We start from the raw sequence: 24,615 nt of genomic DNA, 5'->3' as shown, positions 1-24,615 counted from the left end.
GGGATAACAAAAGTGCACCCTTTTTGATCAAGAGTAATGTGAAACTCCCATTTTTAATAATATAAAAAGCATGGTTTAATTAATTTCTAGAAAAGCTCATATTGCACAGGTCTTTACACAGGTTGCTGAAGTATGTCCATAATCTGGATTCAGAGAACATTATCCACATCACTAAAATATATACAGCAATATTTGAAGGTGACAATACTTGACACAGTTTTTTATGTTTTCTTGTTACTGATTGCATATGTCATGGTTTAACCCCAGCCCAAGCCCCACACAGCTGCTCACTCCCACACCAGCAGGACTGGGGAGAGAATTGGAGGCGTAAAAAACTCGTGGATTGAGGAAAAGACAGTTTACTAGGGCAAGCAAAAGCTGTGCACACAAGCAAAGTGAAACCAGGAATTAATTAATTAGTTCATTAATTCCCAGGGGCCGACAGGTGTTTACCCATCCCCAGGAGAGCAGGGCCCCATCACAGGTAACAGGGACTTGGGAAGGCGATCTCCATCACTCCCAACATTTCCCCTTCCCCCTTCTAACCCTCACTGGGCATACTGAGCATGATGACATATCATCTGCAATATCCCTCTGGTCACTTTGGGTCACCTGTCCAGGCTGTGTCTGCTCCCAAACTCTCATGCTCCCCCAACTTGGTCACTGGCATGGCCACACAAAAAGCAGAAAAGGCCTCGGCTCTGTGTAAGCCCTGCCCAACAATAACAAAAATATCTCTGTATTATCAACCCCATGTTCAGCACAAATCCAAAACAGCCCCATGCCAGCCATTGGCAAGAAAATTAACTCTACCCAGCCTAAGCCCAGCACATTATACTATTTTGAGTAATTGTACATACTGATGAAAAGACTGTATTCAGATAACATAATACTGCACTGCTGTTACTAAAAATAGCAACGTGCTCTTTGCAAGGCACAAGGCAATACTTCCACAAAAGTCAGTCAGAGGTCCATTAAGACCTCTATTTTCTTTCTCATCTGAAGATTAATTCCAGTATATTCATCAATATGAAATATTAAAATAATATGCATTTATGAAGTTGATACCTTGAAAATGTATTATTATATGAAAATATTGAAGATAAAATTTCCAAATACTTGTGGCATTTATTTCGTGTAGAAGACAAATCCTGTTATACTGTATTGTTGAATTTTCTCAGCTAAACAAGAACAAATCTGAAGGAAATTCACTCAACCTGAGTTTATAGCAGGTATTTGCCTATTGTATGGCATTTATTGCGGCTGAGTCAAATCCGAGCAAGAGTTAAGGTAAGTATCTATCCCATATATCTTAAACTACAACTGGATTGGATTCTCTTTGTTTATGATTCTTTCATAACAAAAGAGTTGAGAATATTCAGAAAGCAGAGAGAAATGTTTCCTTCTGGGTCTCTTTTGAATGCATTGCTTAACAACCATGTTATGATTGCTTTGTCACATGCAAGAGATTAATTCTTATTTATAGTGTCAATTAGTTTCTCATCTCAGGATAATTACTCTAAATACAAATATATATATTATATCAAATAATGTGGTTTAGACATCATGTTAAAATACCAAACAGGAACTAGAAGAAGAGAATAAAATACATATAAAACTCTTGAATCTGTATCTTGTAGTGTACCACCATAGTCAATACTTAATTCCTAAATGTGAAGAGGTGTTTTGAAAAACAAAAGCAAAAAAATCTAGCTGTAGAAAGCTTTCTAGAAATGTGTATTTCTCTCCACTACACAAGGAAAGCTACACATGAATTTCAGAATCGCAGTAAGGTGTCTAAATACAGGCGAAATGGATATAGATATTTCTTGAATTTTTGGATGATAAGTGATTTTAAGTACTGTGGTGTCTTTTACAATATATTAAGGTAGGTTCTTTGTGGAAACAAGGCTTTTTGCAGATTTCTTTGTTCTGTGACAAATCTTTATCTTTTTCCTTGTAAATACTATATTTAGCAGACAGCTCTTTAAAGTAATACAAGTCTCGCCCATCTCATTTAGTGTTTATAATGCATCTAGAATAATAAGAAAACTAATATTAAACAATGATATGTGTGAAAAATGAAAAGCTACAGTGAACAGAAATCCAAGTTGTCCGTATTTCTCCATCATCAAACTGAAAAGGAATATATCTTGCTGCTGAAAATGGTGAAAAGATAATAAAACTTTTGATGTCCATTATTTAAATACCAAATGAAAAATATGAACTTGGATTAAAAAAACAATAACATTTATCACACACATAGAATTAGGAATGTTGGGCCTCTTATTAGCAGAAAAGAGAGAAATTGCAAAAACCAAAGCTGCAAGAGTAGCCTGTTTCACCAATTTGGATGACATTTAATAAAGTTTTGAACGGAAATCACTAAAGGATAACAAACAGGCATGTAAGGCAAACTAACAAGAGGATTTTTTTTTTCTTTTAAGCCTGGATTTTAACAGGCTTAGTGTTTATCACTAGTGCTCATCATGCATGAGTGGAGAGAAAGAGACAATGAACTACCAGGAAAGGGAGGGACTAACAAAAGGTTTTAAATAAATACGAAAGCCAGAAGGCAACAACCAGCCTACACAGCTGCCTACCTGCCAAAAAAGTGCAAATAATTGGGATGCTCCTATCTAAATTGAGTGTGTGGTTCAGTTGTTGAATGTTCCTTTATTAGCTGTTAGGAAATTATATCACTAAACAACCAAAGAATTTGCTACACAACAGCTGAGCATTCTGTAAAAAATGCAAATGTAATTGAGTGTTTTACATAACAAAAACACTTCTGAAAGGGATAAAATGTACTCAGTAATTAATTTTTTGTTTATGATACTTGTGCTGCATTCCAGAGCTTGATTAACACATGCAAAATAAAACACTTCCAGAGCAGCCCTTATGGAGCTAAGAGAAGATACCAAAAGAAGAAAAGAAAAAATAAACAAGGAGTAAAAGTGTCATATTGGTTATTGTATTTTTATTTTAAAATATGAGCCTTCCAAGAAAGACAGAAAGATTTTGTTGTTAAACATCAGGAGGGCAATACAAAGTCAAAATACAGCCAGGTTCTTCAAGGTTCAATGTCAAAGCTCTTCATTTATTCCAGGAATTAAATTTGTCAGAGCAGTGAATGATAGCCATTGTCTGGCACATCTCCCTCTTTTATTCCTTCAAACCATTAAATGTAAATCTGACATGAATCAAATAAGGATCTTCAACATGGAAAAAATCAAACCAAGGGATTCATTTGGCTTTCAGGCTGATTAATTTCAGAAGCTCTGCGGATTTGGGTTTGAGGAACTGAGCACTACACTGTTTAATACTGGCAGAGAACACATTTCTATAAATTCCCAAGACAGGCAATCATAGCTTTACCTAACTTTGATTATGTTTTAGTTTGGATAGACTGTTTGAATGAACAACTTCACGTTATTTGTAGAATGTGCAAGGGCACAGGAAGGAAGAGCATGTGGTCAGCCATCCTTTGTGTTACTTAGCCATTATACACTCATGGCTATTAAACTCTTTGAGGAGTGTTGCTTTTTGTTAGCTGCTCAATCATACTGTGTTTAATTATTTTAAGAAATAAATTGTCAACTCAAAAATAGGTATTATTATGTACTACTGCCAATGTTCATATGCATGTATATATTTTTAAAATTTGTTTACATATGTTTGAATATAAGCATACATTCCATAAAAAAATTAAAGGTTATAATATTTATTACAATTTACCTAGGAAGTATGATACAGATTTTTGTCACTTTAAACTGCTTTAGTGATGGGAGAGTTAAAGTGGAATGATTAACTTATTTTCTTCTAAACTTACCTGACTTCTTATGGTAAGATATAGCTGAGTACCAAAACATTTACTGTTTTGAATGGACCACTACTAAGCATAATGTATCCTCTGTTTACTATAATTAATGACATTCCCACTGATTACAATAGATACATTATTTTTCAGATGACTGATCTCCATATATCAGCATTCTGTACTAATAATACATTGTCAGTAAGTCAGTATCAACTTGGAACAGAAGAGCAGTTGAATTGCAGCTCCTTTATCATAAACTTACAAATGAATTATTCTTTCTGCTTATTGCCTCTTCTAGTTTCCGTCACTCCACAATAAATTATCTAGTAACTCTTTTACAACTCACAAAGTTTAGTAGCAAAATATAAATGGGCTGTATTTGCAGCATTTTTTTCTTCAGATCAATTTCTATGGCTAGAGTCAATATTTTATTAGTGACCTGTACAAAATTGGGAGAAAGAAATTTGAGAGAAAAAGATAGGCAACCATGTTAGATTAGTATTTTCTGAAGTGTTTCTTTATAAATCAGGCTGAGGAGTTGGAGACTAAATTATTTCTAATGAATAAAGCTCCATTAACTAGTCAAGGCTAGAAGACAGCCCATGCAAAAATAAAGAACAGAATTTATGAACAGGGAAAAAAATAGTGCAAAATTCTACTGTATCATATATGTAAGGCTTATTCCAATAATCTTAATATTAGAAGGATCTCTGATATTTCTAATATTCAAATTCTTTAGATGAGCTATTTTTTTGTAGCTTGCCTACCATTTTCTGACAGATATTGATTTGATGCTGAATGAAACTGTAAAATGAGTCTGCTTAAAATTGTCATCCCTACTCCTAGCTAATTTCACTTAACTATTTTATTTTACTTTCTCCCTCTCCATATATATTTAGTAACTATATAATCTAATACACTTCCTATTAAATTAATACAAAACTTTGACAGTTATTATGCTCCACATTTTTGTGAGAAAAAAGTTATCTAATTTAAATCAGATTTAAAAAGTAAATATTCCTATTTGGAAGGTGGGAATTACATCTACAGTTTTACATTGCAAATACTTCTTCAGTTCAACTTCTTTTAAAATCAGTGGTTGTCTATACACACAGTTTAAACAGAGGTGGATCAAGTTCAGAATCAGTGACAAATACTTGTGCTAAAGACTAAAAGAGAACATGGAATAGATTTTTCTTCTCTAATCTTTAAGCAGTGAAGGATAATAAAAATAACAAAATGCCAACTGCATTTCAATATGTACAGTTTTCAAGTTTGAAATTTATTATGCTTCTTTTTTCACCTAGAAAGTTCAGTAACAAAACCTCTTGGAAGAAAATTGTCAATTATGAGATGATATAAAAACTTTAAGATCAATAGTTGTTCATTATGCATTGTATGGGAGAGGAGTAAGTATATCACAATAAAAAAACGTATATTTCAGGTGATGATTATCATGTTCTTTAATTTGGCTCCAATCACATAAGAGATTGAGAATCTTTAAGTCCAGGTAACATTTTTGACAATAATCTATCAGCCAAATTAGTGTTTGATACATTTGAAGATAGGAATAATATCCGCACTATTTTATTTTAATTTCCTTATATGCTCTCAAATACAGTTTCATACCCATCACACAATATTTGCACTAGAATATATTACAGTGCTAAAACTACATATGTTTGTCTTGAAATGGTGCACGTTCAGTGTATTCAGGTATGAAAGTATCCAGTCAATTTCTATTTTCACTATACTATCTACAAAAAGATTGCAGAAATTCAGGGAACTAGTATGAGCAGGACAAACACAAATTCCTTATTGTGTAAAAAAAAAATCATAAAAAGGCAATTCGAAATGAAAATTTATGAGTTCAAATATATATTGCAGACATTTTATAGTCACTTATGTAGTTTTAGAAGAAACAAGCTAAGCAAAACATGCAAAGAATACATCTCTCCTTAATTTTCTTCTGTATAAAGGCAATCTGTCAGTCTGCTAGAAGGCTTAGTTTTCACATCTATGTGAGTGATTTTGAATTTGTGAAATAAGTATTCATTCCATCTGTGAGTGACAGTTTGTGACTAAAGATGTATGCTTCTTCCATTAAAAGAATATATTTTGTTTCCAGAACTAGAAATATTGTCTCTCATAAGCAGTACTTAAATTGAGGTGAAGGTGGTCTTCTTTTTCTAAGTGGTAAAAATGAGAAGTTAAAACAAAAAAAATGTAATCAGCTAGAGAAAATACAGAAACTTATATTTTCAAGTTTTAATTACACATGGTTCAATGGAAAAAAATCTAAGGTCATAACCTCTGGAAACTGTTTTTGTTTTTTTTTTTTTTTTTTCCATGGAGCATGATGCAGATATATGAAATATTTTTCAATTCACTTTTCATTCTAAAATCTGATGTGACCACCTAGAGCTAATCAATGATTTGTTCATGAAAGTTATCAGTCATAATCTCAAGCAGTATGAACTATGGCGTACAGAGATTTATTTGCAAAGACCTGTGCTTTACAACCTGTAATAGTCTCAGGCTTTGTGAGAGACTGAAGGAGATTGCTTGAAACCTTTCAGGCACATATTGTGGCCAAACCCTGGCATGTGGGAGGGAATGCTCCACACCCCGACCCTGGAGCCTCTCACCCAGATCCTGAGTGGCCAAATGACCACAAGTCTCACCTGGGGGAAGGGCCCAGGAAAGCCACAGTGTACTTAACCCAAAGCATCACATGAGCATATCTTTACCCTACTTTCCCTTGGATTTTATGTCAGCTAAAACACCATTGGAAGCAGGAGTGGTAACTATATTTGTTCTTTCTAGATCTCGTCTCCTTTTTTTTTTTCTTATAATTCCTTCTTCTTGAAGTTTGACTTTAACTTAAATCATATAGGTTGGAGTTTGCTAAATTGAATGGGCTTAGAGTTTGCTAAGGTAATGCTTTGTGAAATGCTTTATATTGATTGAATGTTGTTGCAAACTTTTGCCAAAGCTCCCTGATTTTCTGAAGTTTGCCAGTAAAGTTTTTATTGCCCTGACCTTTTGAGAATACCTTGTCAGTGTTTCTCTCTTGCACCTAACTCAAGGTACATAAAAAAACAACTGTAAAACTGTAAGTCCCTTTAAGGGGCTTTGGGGAGTGCCTTCTAGGACCTTAAATGCTTCGACTATATAAATTGCACCTATGGGCTCCTGCTGTCATTTGTTTGCAGTCTAATTTTAGACTAAACCTAAAATTATGTCCTAAAATTACCTATATATAATCTGTTTCAGTTGATATTATAAAATCCTTGCAATACTTTTGCTTCTTGTTGTTGTTTTGGTTTTGTTTTATGGTGTTGAAGAAGTGTAAACTTCCTTGGATCATTAGATCTATAGTAGCTTACTTCCTCATTTGGGGTATGTGAATTTATCTTCCAAAATTCAGTCAGATGGGTTTTGCCTTTCTTTTTACCAGTAGATGAAAATCTAATTCTTTATACACTATTAACATGTGTTCTTTTAGAAATAATGACAAACAATACCAAGCAACATGCTTTGCCAGTAGTTTATTATACAAACGTAATTTTGCACGCTTACCTAACAGTCAAGTTTCTATACAGTCTTTTATTATGGGTGGCTCAGGTAGTGGGCAGTTATTATATCATGGTGCTTTGCTCGGTGTATAATTTAAAATCAAGCTTCCTAAGATATCTGAAGGTTACAATGAATCTTAACAGTTTTTACGAGAGTGGACTTGCAGCATACTTATTTTTTAGTCTCTCCTGCTGTCCTATGCACATACCACAACTTACTAAAGCAAGTTTTTATGCAGAATATCGTTTCATCACTGTGGGCTTAAATTTCAGTTTGCTAACACATGAATCAGAAATATTATTCTTTGAAACTTTCAGTAATAAGAATTAATACATAACTAGAATAAATGCTTAATATAGTGCTTTATAGAATAATATTACTCATTTTGTAAGCAAAACATCAGAATTATATTTCAAGTTGACTGAAATAGAGGCATAAATGGGGTAAAGCACATTTTATTTCAGATTCTATCCTTTGGATTCACTGTTAGAAAATTAAAGACAAAGATATACATAGATACACATCTATAAGATATATGTAGAAATATATATATAATTTTGGTTGGTTTTTTAGAAAACTGTTTTCTATAGTACTGTGGTATGCAGAAAAAAAAAATAAAAACTTTTTGTCTAGATACTCTTTTTTATGACTCTTTATAAAAAGTTATCAGTCTCCCTCTCTGTATCTTAATGCTCTTGTTTTGAAAATCTTATTTTCTTCTTTACATTTAAAATACACAGATAGCACAGTCTCAAAGCCATTACAGTCATTCACTGAAGTTGAGCAAGCAACAGGCAGCTGGGACAGGGATGACAGATGAGACAGACATTTCTGAAACACAATATTTGCCTGGATACCTACATCATTATTGTTATTCAGGAGATCTTGCATCATACATGGAAAAAATACTTAAGTATAATTGACTCAGAGTCAGGCTCTGCAAGGTCATATTGACTTGTTGCTGATGCATTTAAATTCTAATTGAGGGAAGAAAAAATACAGGTTGATGTACCATCTGGAAAAGGCAAGTGACCCCTACTCTGAGGTGTAGAGACATAAAAAGAAGGAAGGCTGCCGCATGATATGGTCACATTTTATACCTGTCTCAGAGAACCAGAAGGTATCTGCAAGGAACTGTCGTTTTGATACATTTCATATGTCTTTTTCAGGTAGGAAAGTCAGTCTGTATGATGACAGCTGCTTTCCCAGCTGATATAGTTGCATTCACCCTCCTTAAATGCTCAGTAAAGAGTTGGAGGTTTGTCAGTTAAATATATGACATTGTTATGACTCTTGATGACATGTGCAATGACACAACTTACCTAGAGTGCTAAAAGTCATCTCTCTGCCAACAATGTGAAGTGACACAGTGATCATTCCACTGCCAGTTTTGCCTCTTCTGTAATTGATATATTTGCCACAATTGTACCAGTGATACAATTTTGCACCTTTTATACAATTTTTATCCAGGTCACGCGACAGCTCTGAGAGGCTCCATATTTATCCTGTGGGAAAAGAAAGACAGAGGAATTACTCCAAATATACCTTAAAAGTGTCAGTCTCATCTGGCCTGTACTTAGTTAAATAGTATTCTCAAATGCAACAAGGGCAGACTTTTACCTTCAATGCCAATGTTTTAAGTCCTAGAAGAAAAACCTCAATTGAGATCTGAAAATGTCTGCAAATAACTGAGTTTATTGTGGTTTTCACTTCCCAGAGATAGTTCTCAGAAGGTAAAAAAATGTTCTGTTTTGAAAATGAGACCTTAAAAGTTAAGAGAAAACCTTAAACCAAAGGATGAACATATTAGCACTAAAAGAAAAAAAAAAAAAACTGATATGCTTACAGCCATGAGAAATGAAAAGATAATTTTTTTTTGTTTAATGTTATCTGATACATACAGCCTTCTTCACTGCCGCTGAAGTAATTGGAAAAGCTTCAGCTGATTCCCATAGGAGGTGAAGGTAACTTTTGTGCAATAATGGAAAAATGGATATAGGAATTAGCTTCTTAGAAAATGGAAAGTTGTTCCTGGAATAAATCTGTATGTTTACTGCTTTAGGAGGCACATTATTTTCTATTTTGAACAGTCCTTTGATGCAAAGTGTGATGGTAAATGTCCAAAAATATACATGAACTCTGTGATGCCCAGCACTGAGGTATGCTTTTCTCTGCAACTATATAATTTGTAATCTTTATTCTCAACTGAGAAGGCAGAGATGTCTACGCATGGGACTCACTTTAGGCAAAATATAAGAAGAAAGGAAAGTGCTCCCACAGATCTGACTTCCTCAAGAATTTCCCAGAATCACAAAATATGCTGAGTTGGAAGGGACCCACAAGGATCATTTTACTCCAATTCCTGGCCCTGCACAGGATCTTTAGCTTCTAATCAGGCATTAAATGAAAACATTGCAGAATCTACTTCTGTAGAAGAGGTAGATGGCAAATGAATTCCCAATGAAACGTGGACACCTTTCAGTACTTTCAGTCACCTTTCAGAAGTTCAGTAATTCTTAAAATTTAGGGGTGATGAATGAACCCCTTTTCTTTTAGACGAAAATCATCACATCTTTTTGCTGTCTCAGCTGAGCCATTGTGCAAATGCAAAATTCATAAGAACTGAAACAAGAACCACAGCTCAAATACACAGTGCCTTCAGCTGCAAATCAAGTGTGACTTTTGCTGCCAGAGTTTCTTTTAGTTTTCTGTGTTAAATATGAAATAATATGAAACACCAAAATGTCTTATAGACGTTTTGAACTTGCACTGGATAGTATTCATTATTACATGCAGCAGTTTATTTTTTGCCTATAATTTATTAAGAAAAATCACTCTTAAAAGTACTATTCACATTTTGTTAACCGGATTATTACACTTCTTATTGTTTTTTAAATTATTTTTTCCAGCCCTTTCAAAACTGTCAGATTCTTTCAAATTGCTAAGAACAGAAAAAAAAAATCTTTAATGCAATACTTTCTGTATTAAATTTGAGCTATAGTTTGAGAAGAAAAGTACATCTTATAAAGGTGACAAAGGGCAAAACATGGCATTCTGATGAATGCCATTAGATTATATGACCAGCAGAATTAAGAATTCCTTCAAGAAATTGGTGCTTTCTGTTCATTCTGCTTCACTTCTCTTGCTCAGGTTCTGGGGAAGATGAAGATTGTCAAAGACATTAGTAACCCCATTGCTTTCACAGACTGATATTGACTCATGTTTTGCTATTGCGTTTTAATTTCAATCTGCTTTAAAATCACCATAAGAGAAACATTAGAGACAATTTTAGTAGGTACACTGAAAAAAGCATTTGAACGAAATAATTTGAATTTTGATGTTGGAAATGTTTTGAAACATTTGCAAGTATTGTAACTTTTTTCTGATACAAATATTCATCAAATGTTAAAGACCACAATGTACTACGCATCTGACACACATTTACATTTTTTAAAGTAAATGGAAAAATAGATATAAAACACAATGTCTGGTGTAATTTAATTTCTATGGTACCCTTCAGCAACACTTGGTAACAGTTACATGGAAGACAGAAAAAATATGGAAACTTGTTTTTTGGAGTGATAAAATAGCTTTCCTTTATGAAAATATAACACTGTATTCTGAGCACAGATCAATCTACTTAAGTGGCTTCTTGAAATGTGAAAGGAAATAGAATCCAATTTTATTATTGCACTGTTTCTATTTATGCAAGACAAAGCAAATGCAAAAGATAAAATGCAAGGGACTAAATTTGGCAAATAATTTCTGATGATAATAAGTAGCAAGAATACTGAAATTATTATTCAGATACAACAGCTGTTAGTTTGAAGAAAAGATATGTCTCAGATATACCAGAAAGAGGTGCACAAGGTACTAGAGCGCAGGGACCTTGTACAATTTGAGAAAGACAATCAATTTGGAAGTAGGTCAAAAGTGAAAGTAGGTTTTTTCAAAATTATTTTCTAGTAGATACATTTTATCTCTCAAGATCTACTTAACCAGAAGTTAGTTAAACTCTGGTTTGTTTTTCTTTATATTTTTCCTCAAATTAGACATATAAGACCAATGTTTCATCTATTGTTTACGTTATTTATCAAGTGAAAAAATATGCCACGATTTTTCAGGGTTTTTTTTTCTCTGTGGACTGTGTCCCTGAATTTGCAAGTTAATCCATGCAAATTGTTCCTAAGCTTATTTACTTTTAAAATTACAAGGTAATTGAACAATATATAGTACTTAACATTAGTTTTTACTGTACTTCAAATATACTTCTGGATAGATGGATATAACTTCATTTGCAGGTCTTTGGAAACAACATCAAAAACTTTGATAAATTATGAGAATGCCTTTCATTTTCAACTTTAATAATACTTATATATTATGTTTGCAAAGCAAAGCATTCCAAAGTTCAAATGGTTAGAATGAAGTAATCTGTGGAATCTTGTGTTCTTGTGACTAAGCATTATAATACAGTTTTTAATTTGATGCTCGTGTACTGTTCTGTCCATGAGACCCTTGCATCATTCAGCACACATGATTAATAGCATTCAGTAAATAGGTAGCTATTCAATATTTTGTTTTCTTGTTATTATTCACTGTGCAGCCTTAGGCCACTATTCAAGTGCCACTAGGGAGACAGAATTATTAATCTCCTCATGTTTTATTTGATGGCAATGATCATTATAGCATCTAATGTTTCACAAATAGTAATTAATTTACTTTAACAGAACTCCTGTGAAGTGAGAAGGTATTATTCCTGTTTAAAAGGTGGGGAGCTGAGGCAAAGAGATATGAATGACTGAAGCTTGTGAACATTTTGAGATTTCTGAGATCTGTTTCCTTAGAAGAAATTCAAATTTTGTAAATTTCATTTATTCAAAAGATAAATCTCATTTATTTCAGATGTAATATGTGGTATGCATTTCTGCAAAAGTGGGATCTTAAGGCTAAGGATCAGCTCATGAAATACAAATGCTGGCATTGGCCAAAATGATAGTTGATTTAGATACCTTTGACTCCCTTCATAGTCAGTGGAGATACTTTTAAGGTTTAGCTCATCTTTAAATTGATGAGTCAAATGCTACAAATGCCTTTTTTCTCTCTTGTAGTCTCTGCTAGTTCAAGAGTCAGTGTAGAATAATCATAACCTAGCTCCTCATCTTAATGCCATTCTTGCTAACACTCTTAGTCTGAGACTATGTATTATGGTTGTATATTATGACCCTGTACAGTTTCTTCCTTTTGTACAGAGAGAAAGAAAGCTGACAGATCACACACCTTCCATACTCTCAGATTCTCACTTTATACAGCAGTTGTCAATATTCAATACTCATAAGCAGGAAAGTAATTCACAATAATAACAGGGAGCAAAACTTCTGTGGGTGGAATAAGTGATGTAGTTCCCTAAAAGGATTTAGTGCATTTTGCTGCTAAGATTGAAAAGTAGAGATTATATCTAGGCTAACACATACTTTCTCATAAGAAACACCTCCTTGATTGCATGGTCTCCTCATGTGTAAGCTAGGTCTGTATAAAAGCTGCAAAAAATGATTCAAAGTAATTTAAAACCAATTCTTTAAACTAAACTTAGATTTTATTTCAACAAAATCTATAGCTCTGTAAGACTGCAAATTTTTGGTTGGGCCTATTTCTAGGAATTAGATATCTAATTTTGTGTGGTTTATATTTGATTAAGCAGGTTGGAAGTTTTAGTTCCCTAAGCCTCTTTTTTTTCAAATATCAGACATTTTCAACTGAAAGTGTAGACTTAAATGTTATAGAACCTAGTTACAAAATCTAATCATTGTTTGAAATCCACTATTACATTTGCCTCATGGTTTGTTTTGTGCTTGTCTACCATGACTTGCCAATTGACAGAGTTAATGGAACAATCAAGAATTACCTTTCTTATACTGAACAACAGTTTTTAGGGCAACCATGAATGATAGATGTGATTTATTCCAGACCAATGCATTCCATTCTTTCTTTTTTAACTTTACAGTTGTGAGAAAACACCTTTCATATAAAAAAAATTGGAACACATCTGCTGAAGGCTGAGTGATAGAAGTCCCTTGATGTTTAAACATGCAAAGCATATCATCACTAACGCAGAGAACTGAGAATATGGGGTTTTACTATTAAGCAAATAGTGTGAACAGTAAATAGGCATACAGCAAATGGAAATATTTTCCTTTGTTCTGATCTTTTTATCCTTAAAACTTTCATAAGATACATGTCTTATTGGGTTCCAATATTTTATTCTAACATAAAAACTGGACAATGAAAACTTAAAAAAGCATAAAACCTTCTGAAATGTTGTGGCTTGCATAGATACAGATAAAAAACACATAAATTCAGTCCAACTATTCTTTCAAATGCTTTATTGAAATAAATATTTAATTCTTCAATGCAGGCAGATTCTAAGTTCAAACAGTAACATTAGAAAATAGATTAATGAATTTATAAATAATATAGGTGCGTTCATTTTTTAAAAAGGCAAAAAAACAAAAGGAAAAACAAACAAAACCCCAACAAAAGCCTCCAAAATATCATATGAAAGTGTAAAAAAAATTCACACTAAAGAAATTTAAAAAAAAATTACCATGTTCATTGAAGTGTTTAGATTTATCCTCTAAGCTGGTGGTAAATACAAGTAAGACTGCCCTCTACAGAAATATTTTCTTTGAATTAATTCCTTTATGCTTCTGTATTTTATTGACCCATTCTGCCCCCAGTTAAGTAGAAGACCTAAAAAGTGTACACTTAAGAATGTAAAGAACACAGAGAAGCAACTCACCTTGCTGTAGCAGAAATTGATATGTAGGTGCTGATAAAAAGCTGTTCAAAGATCACCAGAAATTCAAAGGATGTCTCCAACATGAAACAGAATGCTTTTCCTCCTAGAGCTGAAGAACACACAGACTTCAGAGAATGTCAAGCTTGTTTTGCTTTGATGGCTTAGATCCTTATATTCATACATGAATAATAGAGTTAATTTGGGAGACTAAGTGGATTTATTGTCCATTTATCCTTGAGCTGGAAGAGAGTGATTAACTGACAGCAACGTATTTATATTTAAAGTTCCTGTGTTGGTTGAAACACAGTTTGATATTACTAAAATATCTTAATACTAATGCCAATTCTCAAACATAAACTTATGTCTACTATGTTTTTATATGATAAAAATAATAAAGCCAAAAATTATCCTAGTTTTATTTGATGAAAGGAATCTATCATTTCAATTCTATTAACATGTGGTAAAATATTTGATTGTTCAAAGACAAAACCTAACAACTGTCAAATTAATAACACCTACAGATTAATACATTGGTGGATATTGGAAGTAGTGTTCCAATGTGTCTAATCAGTTACTGAAGGGCAAAACAGGAAAGGAGTAATCATAGTCTGCAAGTGTTCTATCAGAATTTAGAGCACATAGTTTTTGGACTATAGTGCTATACAGCTGTGAATAATCAGAAAAGCAGTAATGAGCATGAGGAGAGTGAAAATTTTAAAGAATCATTGGAAGTGCTTTCACATGAATATGACATATTTCATGGCAAAGTATTGCAAACTAACCCCAAAGCATTGAGAGGCATGAAAGGAATTCCTGCTCTATCTGCATTAGAAAATCAAATTCCCAACTGCAGTTGAACATGTGTAATTCATCTCTTCCCGTTGCATAAAAAAATATTTGAATGTATTAAGATATGATTATTGAGAAATGACTCTGCCTGAATTAAGGTGAAAAAGGGACCATGTGCTGAAGTCAATAAAAGGGATTTTTTTTAACAATAAAATGTGAGGTAGAGAGATAGAAAGAAATAGGAAGGGGCAGGGGAAAGAGAGATCAACATATCAAGCACAAGATAGTCACCAGTCATGGATCTAGCAGCATCCCTTTGGTCTTTCTTCACTCTGGGCTTCTTGCTGGAGGCTCTGGGGCATTCAAAACTTTTCACTGTTCATACTTTTTAACAAACTGAATAAGCAGTGCTCATTGGCAACATAGTTCTCTTATACTATTGTTCAAATTATTAACTTCTAAGGCTAATTAGTTCATATGCTTAGTCTTTCTCCTCTTGGGTTGGTGAGACGTGAGTTGGTGGTCATGATCTCCCCGCCCCAGAATTACCTTTCACCTAGTCAGAGCTGATTTCAACACAGTTGCCGAGTTGGCTTTCTTTGTGGCCCTTAAATTCTGCATTCTTTTTGTCCATTATCAGTGATAAATTCTTCTCCCTCAGCTTTGTTAAGCTCACACAAGGACTGAGATAAGATGATAGTACCACCTTTGCCTTACTTCAAGTTCCTGATGTGATGGCTTAACCCAGTATCCATGGATCTTCAAGGGGCCTTCAGTGGCTGCTTGTGGTCTGTCACAGAACTTGAGGTGATCTTTATTTGACTGGTGATAGGTGTATATGCAGTTGCTTTTATACAGATTCCACACAGTGGGAATTTTTGTCTGGATGTGTTACCCAGTATGTGCTAACTAGATCTTTTCTCACCAGGCCTAGAGTTAGTGCCATTCTGTCTTTCCATTCTGTGCTTATCTCGTGGCAAAGTCCTTTTGTGTCCTTAGTGTTTGAGGCAGGCAACTGTGCTCTTTAAGTCATTAGAGAACCATGCCCTTTTCAGGTGACTGTGTTGAAATATCTTTGGAAAAGGTAATTTATAGTACATACAATGGCATCTGCTGATCATTAGAGATTATGTTTAAGATAAAAGCAACAGTAGAAGTTTCGCAATGTAGTGAGAATATTTAACAACAACTTACATTAGAGCTGTTTAGCTAAATCCCTTAAATAGTTTTAAATAGATCCATCTTACTAATTCAGGCTATATACTTTCCATTCTTTAATATTAATTTGGATACCTCCAGTAGTCATGGTGGGATGGTTTATACACTAGAGGACTTTAACAGGAGCCCATGACAGGAACCAGGAATAAAAGGCAAGCTAGATGTCATCTCACTACTACTCCTATCTTGAAGACAGGATGGTAAAAATGAATAGACAGAAAATATGGTAGTGCCTTAAATCTCAACCCTTTCCTTTGAACAACTCAGAAGTTTAAGGTGGTAACTTAATGACTCATTTTTTGTAAGCATCAAAAGAAAGGCTCTATAAAAGTTCATGACAGACACTTCTGAGTACAACATAGATTTTGGTGTTTCAATTGTGGTATATGTATATATGTATATATGTATATATGTATATATGTATATATGTATATATGTATATATGTATATATGTATATATGTATATATGCATACTGAATCTGAGCACTTGTCCAGGACTTGCTCGTTCTGAATCTTAACTGAGAATTCAATATAGTTTACACATTGATTTGATGATTTGTAACTTAAATTTTCAACGCTACTGTGAAACTGACTTAACAGAAAAAAATTACCCTTTAATCTGTCACATTACAATTAAAACAACATAACCCTCTCATTGTGGTAATAATTATATAGCTTGGTCTCATGTGGGGGAGATAATATCAAGTACTTTTACCTGTTTATTAGTACATTCACACTAGATTTTGTATTGATTGTGTGATTCATAGTATTGTTTGTCTATGCATACATCTCTGGTATTGTAATTTAAAACATCCACTAAAGTCCTTGTCTTCATTTGTCTACGATTTGGCTGTCATGAACATGACAAGGACTGTGGATCCTGGCTGTGGGCAACAAAAAAGTTTCTTTCAAACTGTTAAGTAGGGTTAGGTACAAAGGATGCATTTCTTCAGGGCGTTCATTAATTCCTAACTTAAAGAACAACTGAATTCAAATAAACAGTGTAGTTCAACAGTAGGGAAAAATCCTATTAATATTTCTCATTCAAAAAAGAAATTTCGGACTGTTATTTAGACTTATTAATTACCTTTGGTTAATTGGCAATCCAAAGCTGAACTTCAATGACTTCAGTGCTAATTTACTTCCTTGTACATCTGGTTTGTAACACAGCCGTTTACACAACACTGCATATATGAGGAGCCTGTGTCCTGAAGATTTTATGCTGGAAAGATACAGCAAAGTAATAGGCATCACAGGTAAAACAAACTAACCAACCAAACAAACTAACCAGCCAAACAAAACCACACCAAACAGTAACAGCAACCTAAGAAAGCAAAACGTGTTTTTTCACTTGTTTAGGAGTTTGTTCCTGGATGAGGTGAAAATCAATAATTTAGCTCTGAATAAATAATGTATTTAAATAACTCGCAATTAAAATAGTATATTTAAACAATTATTGTTTGTTAGAGATTTACTGGACTTCTTACCATCAAAATTATATTCATAAGGCAGGTATAGGCATGACATGTTGTCACATGAAAGGGGCAGATTTTCTTGAATCCTTTATATTTGATCAAACTATCAGTGCCCCAGCATAAACAAGATCCTTGGCCTCTGCCAGTATGTCAGTGCCCTTTTATAAGGACCTGCTTGTTGCCTAAAATCAAAAGAGCAAAAACCTTTGCAACAGTGTTAAAATAGTAAAATAAAAAGCAGACCTTTATTTGGAAGCTTCCTGGTGTCCCGGTGGTGATGGACACATGGTCACCAGATTTCTGCAATTTTATAAGGTTAATTAATTAGGATATCTAACAGGTACATCCAACCGGAGATTCAGTTGTCCCAGTATCCACCCCTGGGTCAGCCCCTCGGAGCTGGTCCAAGGGCTTCTTTGGTCCACTTCTCTTCATGTCTTCTTTCCCCTACTTGGAAATAATACTAAATAGTATTTCAGTAATATGTTAGAAGGTTAGCTTATTACTCTAAAATCTAAAACAGATAGGGTAGGAAAGGAGCTGCATAATTAGTATACAGATCTATGAATATATGAAAAATACATACAAAACAAAAATTTTTAGGCAATACACTGAACAGCCTACTGTATCAGAGGGTGGTCTAACTAACATATTCAGGGTCACACAGTGACAGCATGCACATTCTTGGGATATTTTCCACTGCTGGCTGCTGCAGGTGTCCTTGAAGGACACACACCAGCAGTTTATGAAACAACACGTTTTCTTAACAAACACACAGATAATAGAAAACATTAGTGACAAAGTTCAGAGATTGTCATTGATAGTAACTGACTGCAGAGATTAATCTGAAGTATTATACAGACAAACTCTTATTACCAATTAAAGCTAGCTCGAGGTCATCATTTAGCACACATAAAGTATGATTCTTACCCAGTAAGCATCCATATGGAAGAAAAGACAGATTTAGCCCACTGACCAATCCCAGAAGTTACAATGACGTCTTCTTGGGCCCACTTAAGCTACATTTATGTTATTTTCTTTGACGAAGGGAAAAATATGAAGTTAACAGTTGATGTTATTTCATGTCTGGATGGAGTTGAAACGACTTTAGTCATTAGCACATGTAGGGACATAAAAAGTAATATGTATTTTCAAGTTTATGAGGCCAAGTTTGGCTTTCTGTTATCATCTGATCACTCTTTTGATCTAGTTCCTATTGGCTATATGGTTCTCGAAGGAGCATAGCCACAACACTGCTCAGTGTGTTGCTCCATCTTTGTTTGACATCTGCATTGATTTCAACAGAGCACCACTGTAAGCACCTTTGTGCCTCAATCCTTTGTTTCATGCTTCTGTTAGAGCAGTACACCAAGCTCCCTCCGTGTTCCTGCTCCTATAGTGTGCAGTTTGTCACTGCTGTGCTAGAGCCAATGTGCACAATCTTTCTTGCTGAACTTTGGTTTTAGGTCCCACACATGCACTAAATACTTGCCATGACCTTGTTATATTTAAATATTTTTGCTTTTCCTTTGTATGAAGTTCTTCATATTGCTAAATTTTATTATTAGTTTTCTCACTGAAGGTAGGGACTTTGACCAAAGAGCTATTGGGCAAGAATGCAGACAAATATAGTAAATTAGACATTACTTCAAAGCTTCACACCAAGAAGGCACAGAAGTATAGGTCCTTTCCCTCTTTGAATTCTATTCCTCCACAGGGAGCACTTTAATTATTATTCACTGCCCTTCCTCTCTATTTTTTCCAACCCAATTGAGTTGAAAACCATTATGTAACACTAACATGGTTAGAATTCTCTGCATGAAGAAATGACCCTTGATATTTGTTCAGAATTTGGCGGTTTTTTCTTGATTTATTTCTTTGTCCTACAATCTGTAAATCTCAAGCACATAATTCTTTTTCTAGAAAATATTATTTTTTGTTCAATAGTTTCAAATGTCTTATTATAAAGCATTTTCCATGTTTAAAAAGGCTGACTACACCAAGGAAATCAACACATTTTCTTACTTTTTGTGTAAAATTTTCTTCAAAAAGCTGATAAAACTGATAGAGGTAGCATGCAAAAATCATAAGTTGGAAAATACTAATCTGTAGAAAATGTTGTAGTTCTAATATGCAAGTAAGTATTAATTACTGCTGCAGGGGAATCTTTGCTCTGACACTTGGAACAGCTTCTTCCTCCCTTTCACTGACCTTGAAGTCAGCATAGTTTTTGTTCTCACATTTTCTCACTCCTCTGTCTCACAACTTCAGCAATTTTTCCCCTTCTTACCAGTGAGATGCCACCAGCATCACTGATGTTCAACCAGTGACAGGTCCTTGGAGATGGTTGGAACTGGCCGTGTCCAGCACTGGGGCAGCTCTTGGTGTCTCTTCATAAGCCCTGCCTCTGCTACCAAAACTCTGCTGTAAACCAAATACATTAAATCTAAACCAAAACATAACCACAAAAAAACAAAACAAAGCCACAAAACTTAAACAAAACACAAAAACACTTCCTACAAACCAAGCCAGTAGAAGCTGGAAAAAATGAAATTAAAGGAAATTTTGAATCAGATTTGTAAGCAGAAAATAATTTGTTCCCTTCTTGGTGAAAAGAGCACTGAACTGTTATTAATGTGAGTCAGTCTTGCTTTCTGACTCACAATCTTCTGAATCACTATCAAAGGTTCAGAACCATCAATCAAAAAAAAAAAAAGGTATAGGCCCTTGAAATGTTTTGTTGATCTAAATAAGTTTGCTTACAGATTCAAAGTGGAACCAAATTATCCATGGATGACTTGCAACAGAAGAAGATCTGACAAATAGATTCTGAAGAACTGTCTAAAGTCAGGTGGTTCACCAGTTCTGCAAATAAAACAAAACAAAACATAAAACCTTAAGGTTAAATCTGTGGTAAATTGTACAATTCAAATTTATTTGCTTTGTATACCTTCATCTGCTTGAGATTCATAGTCGTTGGTCCCTTTCTGAAGGTAATTCCAAACATTCCTCAAGACTGAGTCAATTAAAATTTTTCCTGACAGTGGCAAACTGCCACTTCTTAAAGATTCCTTATGAATCATTAGACTAGTGTAAAACCTTATCCTCTATGAAGGAAAGAGAACAAAAGAATACAGCTACTGGTCAGTGTCCTCAGATGACACAAGAGTGCTCTGGACTTAAGTAATTTCTTGTGACTAAGTCATTCTTCTGCTAAAGCATGCTTTGCTGCATATTCCATGAGAAAGTTACCTTTAGGACTTAGACGTCTAGACAAAAACACCAATTAATTGATATTTCCTAACTCTTAAACATGTCCATTAATTATTTTGTAAAAAAAGATCTTTACAACCTCCTGATTACATTCTTCAACTTAAAAATAAAATGCTGTAAAAAAGCTAGCAACTCTGTCTTCTCAGGGGGGTTTGTCCTGGTCTGCATGTGCTAGGAGAGTGCTAAGAGCAGCTGCCAAGCTGTGCCTTTCAGAGGAGCTGGGCTCCCCTGCTACTTGTCTAGCTCTTAGCCTTTCTTGAGTTCTAGTCAAGGTCTAACAAAAACACATGCAGAACATTCAGACCAGATGTTCTGGGTCTGTTTCTATTCCAGAAGAGAGTCTGCACACAATGTCTGGCAAAGATACACTTATTTAGGGTGGCTGAGCAACTGCTGAGGAAGGAGGTCTGTCACTGCAGCACTGTTGCTTTCTTCTGACCATGTCAAATTTAGGGAACAACTTTTCAAGAAAGTGTCTTTCTCTTAATTACCTGCATTATCATGCAAAATTCATGGAATTGCACTGCCTACATATGCAGTGCATTAATATAGTGGAATCATGAACAACAAGCAGCATATATGGCAGAATGTCTCTCTATTCTATGATAAATCCATTTTATCTTTTACAGAACTGTAGAAAGAATTAAAGAGAGCAAACTAGACAAATGGGATTTGGGCTGGGGAGATTTTTTTTTAAATTTTAATATTTGATATAACGTCCAAAGAAATTGTAGACATTTAGTTCAAATCTAAATAAGTATGAAGTCCCATGGATGAAGATTGACTGAGGCAATGCAGAGAATAATCAGGAACAACATTTCAAGATGAAATGAAGTGTCATATACTGCCCCAGGGGTCAGAATCATCTCTTGTCCTATTAGACATCTTCATTAACAACCTGAAAGTGAGAGTAAAGAGCATATTAATGAAACTTGAAAGTGAAAGTGCAGTGAGCATTCATGACAAAGAATACAAATGCAACTAGAAAGCACAGAAGTATTTGAAGGAAAAAACTCGAAAAAGAGTTTAATTTGAAAAAAAATTGAAATAAGTATTATGTAGGAAGATAACACATGGATGATAATTTTAAAATAGCAATAATTGAAAACAAATAGTCATTTTGATTAAAGATAGCCAGAACATTTTTACTGAGTTTATTTTCTTTAGATGTGTAAAATTGTTTATGCTGAGTATCCATGGAAAAAGTGATTTTCTTCATCTCATTGCATACTAGATAATTCAGAATTCTTAAAAATATCCTATTTGGACCTTCAACATTATTAAATTATTAGCTTTTTATGCAAAAATATTAGTTAATTATAGGTGACGTCATTTAGAAGGATAAAATTGCAACATTTGGAAAATGTCAAAGTTAAATATTCTAACTGACTTTAATATGGAGGATTATTTTGAGATTATTTAATATAGAGGATTATTTTAAACTATTTATCTCAGTTCTTAAAACAAAAGAGAACATTAATTTTTTTTTTTTTTAATTTCTGGCAGTATTGGCATTTCTCTTCCAGCTCTAAATGTGATATTTCAGGGGAAAAAAATAATCCAAGGTCATTGGAGATTTTGGTATCATATGCCAAAACATTAAGTAATCAATCATGAAAGTATTAGTCACTGTCTATCAGGTCTGTTAAGACTGTGTCTGGAATATTTTATCTATTTCTCAACATCTTGGTACTTGATTGGAAAGGGAAAAGTGAACAAGCTGAATGAAGATCAGAGAAGAGCAAGTAACATGATTAGATTGCTTGAAAAATTCATTTAAGAAGAAAGGTCACAAACACCTAAATATTCACTACTTGACTAACAACATGCATAGCAACACAGCAAATTAAAAAAATGATAAATAGAAACATTTATACAATGCCTAATCAACCTATGGGGACATATTTCAATGAAGTGAAATTGATGGTAGATGCCTGAAATGAAAAAGAAAAAGGACAAGAAAAAAAGTCTAATCTTTCTTGAACAATATTTCCAGCAACAACCACAGAAAGTATATTAAAAACAAAATATAAGAAAAACTACAGAACTTCTGTACATCTTCTCAAAAAAACCCCCATTTTCTGTAGGTGTAAAAACCACCTATTTTTGTAGTTTATCTCATAAAGCCTCATTCCAAAGTCGAGAATTTCTCTATTTGATCAAGTGTGTTGAACTAGATGAATCCTTGATAGGAAATGTTTCTTTTTCTTGTACAAAGAGGAGAGACACTACAATAGAGTATTAGTAGACACTGCAATGAATGTAGTGATTGGGTAAGATGTTTCCTGTAAATGCCTAACAGAAAAATACAGGCTGAATGTCAATCAACAAGAATTCCTTAGCCTCAGTCTTAAAAGGTCTTAGTGAGGTTTATATGGTACAACAGTGTGGAGGATTACAAAAGAGTCTAAACTTGTCTCTGTTTACTTCATCACTTTCTTTTAGTTATACAGAAGCAGTTTATTCCTCATAGCATTAATAACCAGAAGACTTCTTTTGAAGGTAAGTTCAAAATCCTGATCAGTCCCTTCCCCAAAATATAGCTACCTTTCAAAGATGAAATCTTACTAAGTAAGTAGTAAGCACATGGCTGTGCTGACGTAGAATTAACCTTGTGAACTTGAAAAATCTCCCTTCCCATTTCTTTATTACCTACTAGTTACTGACAGCTGAATGTGTTTGTTTCTCTGGGAGTTTTTGTGTTATGTTATTTGGTTTTGAGTTTGGGATTTCTGTGTGCTTGATTGGGTTTGGGGGTTTTTTTCGGTTTTGTTTTGTTTCTTTTCTTGCTCTCTCCTTCCCCCCTCAGGCACCATCTTGGATTTTGGAAAGTTATTTTCCATCCAAGTCCATTCTGTTATTTCAGTTCATTTAAAGATTTGTCTCCTTGCTCACACCAAATGTAATAGTTGCTCTATGTGTAGTTGCACTGATTCTTAACTATTTAGAAAACAGTCCAAATAAAAGAAATGTTAGACATAAAATGTTAAAATTAAGTTTAGGTTTACAGTTAGTTTTGGTATTTTTTCCCCCAGAAAACTGTTCTTTTCTTTAACTTCCTCCTTCTCATACTTCTGTCTGGCATTTTCTAAACAGAAATGTTTCCAGGCATACAGCTATATATCCAGTGTGAAATGAATTCAAATCTGAGACATGCACCCTGCACAGATGCTTTCCATTTGCAAAATTAATTGGTCACATTGGAAACACATTGGATTCATGCTGAGAGGCGTTGGTGGGATTTTGGCCTGAAGGAACTGGAAAATATCAGATCTACTTATTGGTGCTTGAATGTTAATAAATACAAACACAAGGACTGTGTTTAGAATTGTTGGTTCACAAATGTTAAACAATTGTTTACCTTTTCCTGCTATTAGTTGTAGAGTATATGTAGCACCTATGGAGAAAGGAACCCACTTTATTAAATAGTTCCAGTGAAAAGAGAGTGAAGACAAAATCTATTTAGTAGTATAAGAGGCTTCCTGGAAGATAAGCTAACATACATGCCTTCTTGAGAAAAATTATAGAGGAATATTTGCTGTCTTTACAGATATTTTTCGTCTAGTTTTCTGGTGTTTTAATGAGTACTTCACTTACTTGATTACCTGACTGGTAGTATTCATCTTACTGCAACCTAATTATTTCTTCTCTCTTTCCACCTACAG

At 34.0% G+C, this 24,615-nt stretch overlaps 1 long non-coding RNA gene across 1 annotated transcript; it reads right to left on the bottom strand.

Moving 5' to 3' along the window:
- Positions 1–5,115: 5,115 nt before the first annotated feature.
- LOC148224469 (uncharacterized) lies at positions 5,116–19,710 on the bottom strand. The gene is made up of 5 exons (XR_015802904.1): positions 17,921–19,710; positions 17,290–17,424; positions 14,196–14,304; positions 8,722–8,904; positions 5,116–6,009 (listed from the first exon to the last, which is right to left on the bottom strand). It is a non-coding gene; the product is annotated as an uncharacterized LOC148224469 (long non-coding RNA).
- Between the last annotated feature and the right edge of the window lie 4,905 nt (positions 19,711–24,615).

The sequence above is a fragment of the Sturnus vulgaris genome, chromosome 3 (assembly GCF_052056855.1).
Source record: "Sturnus vulgaris isolate bStuVul1 chromosome 3, bStuVul1.hap1, whole genome shotgun sequence".
NCBI classification, from domain to species: domain Eukaryota; kingdom Metazoa; phylum Chordata; class Aves; order Passeriformes; family Sturnidae; genus Sturnus; species Sturnus vulgaris.
The sequence above is the reverse complement of the archived record's forward strand: the minus strand, read 5'-3'. Positions and strand labels throughout refer to the sequence as shown.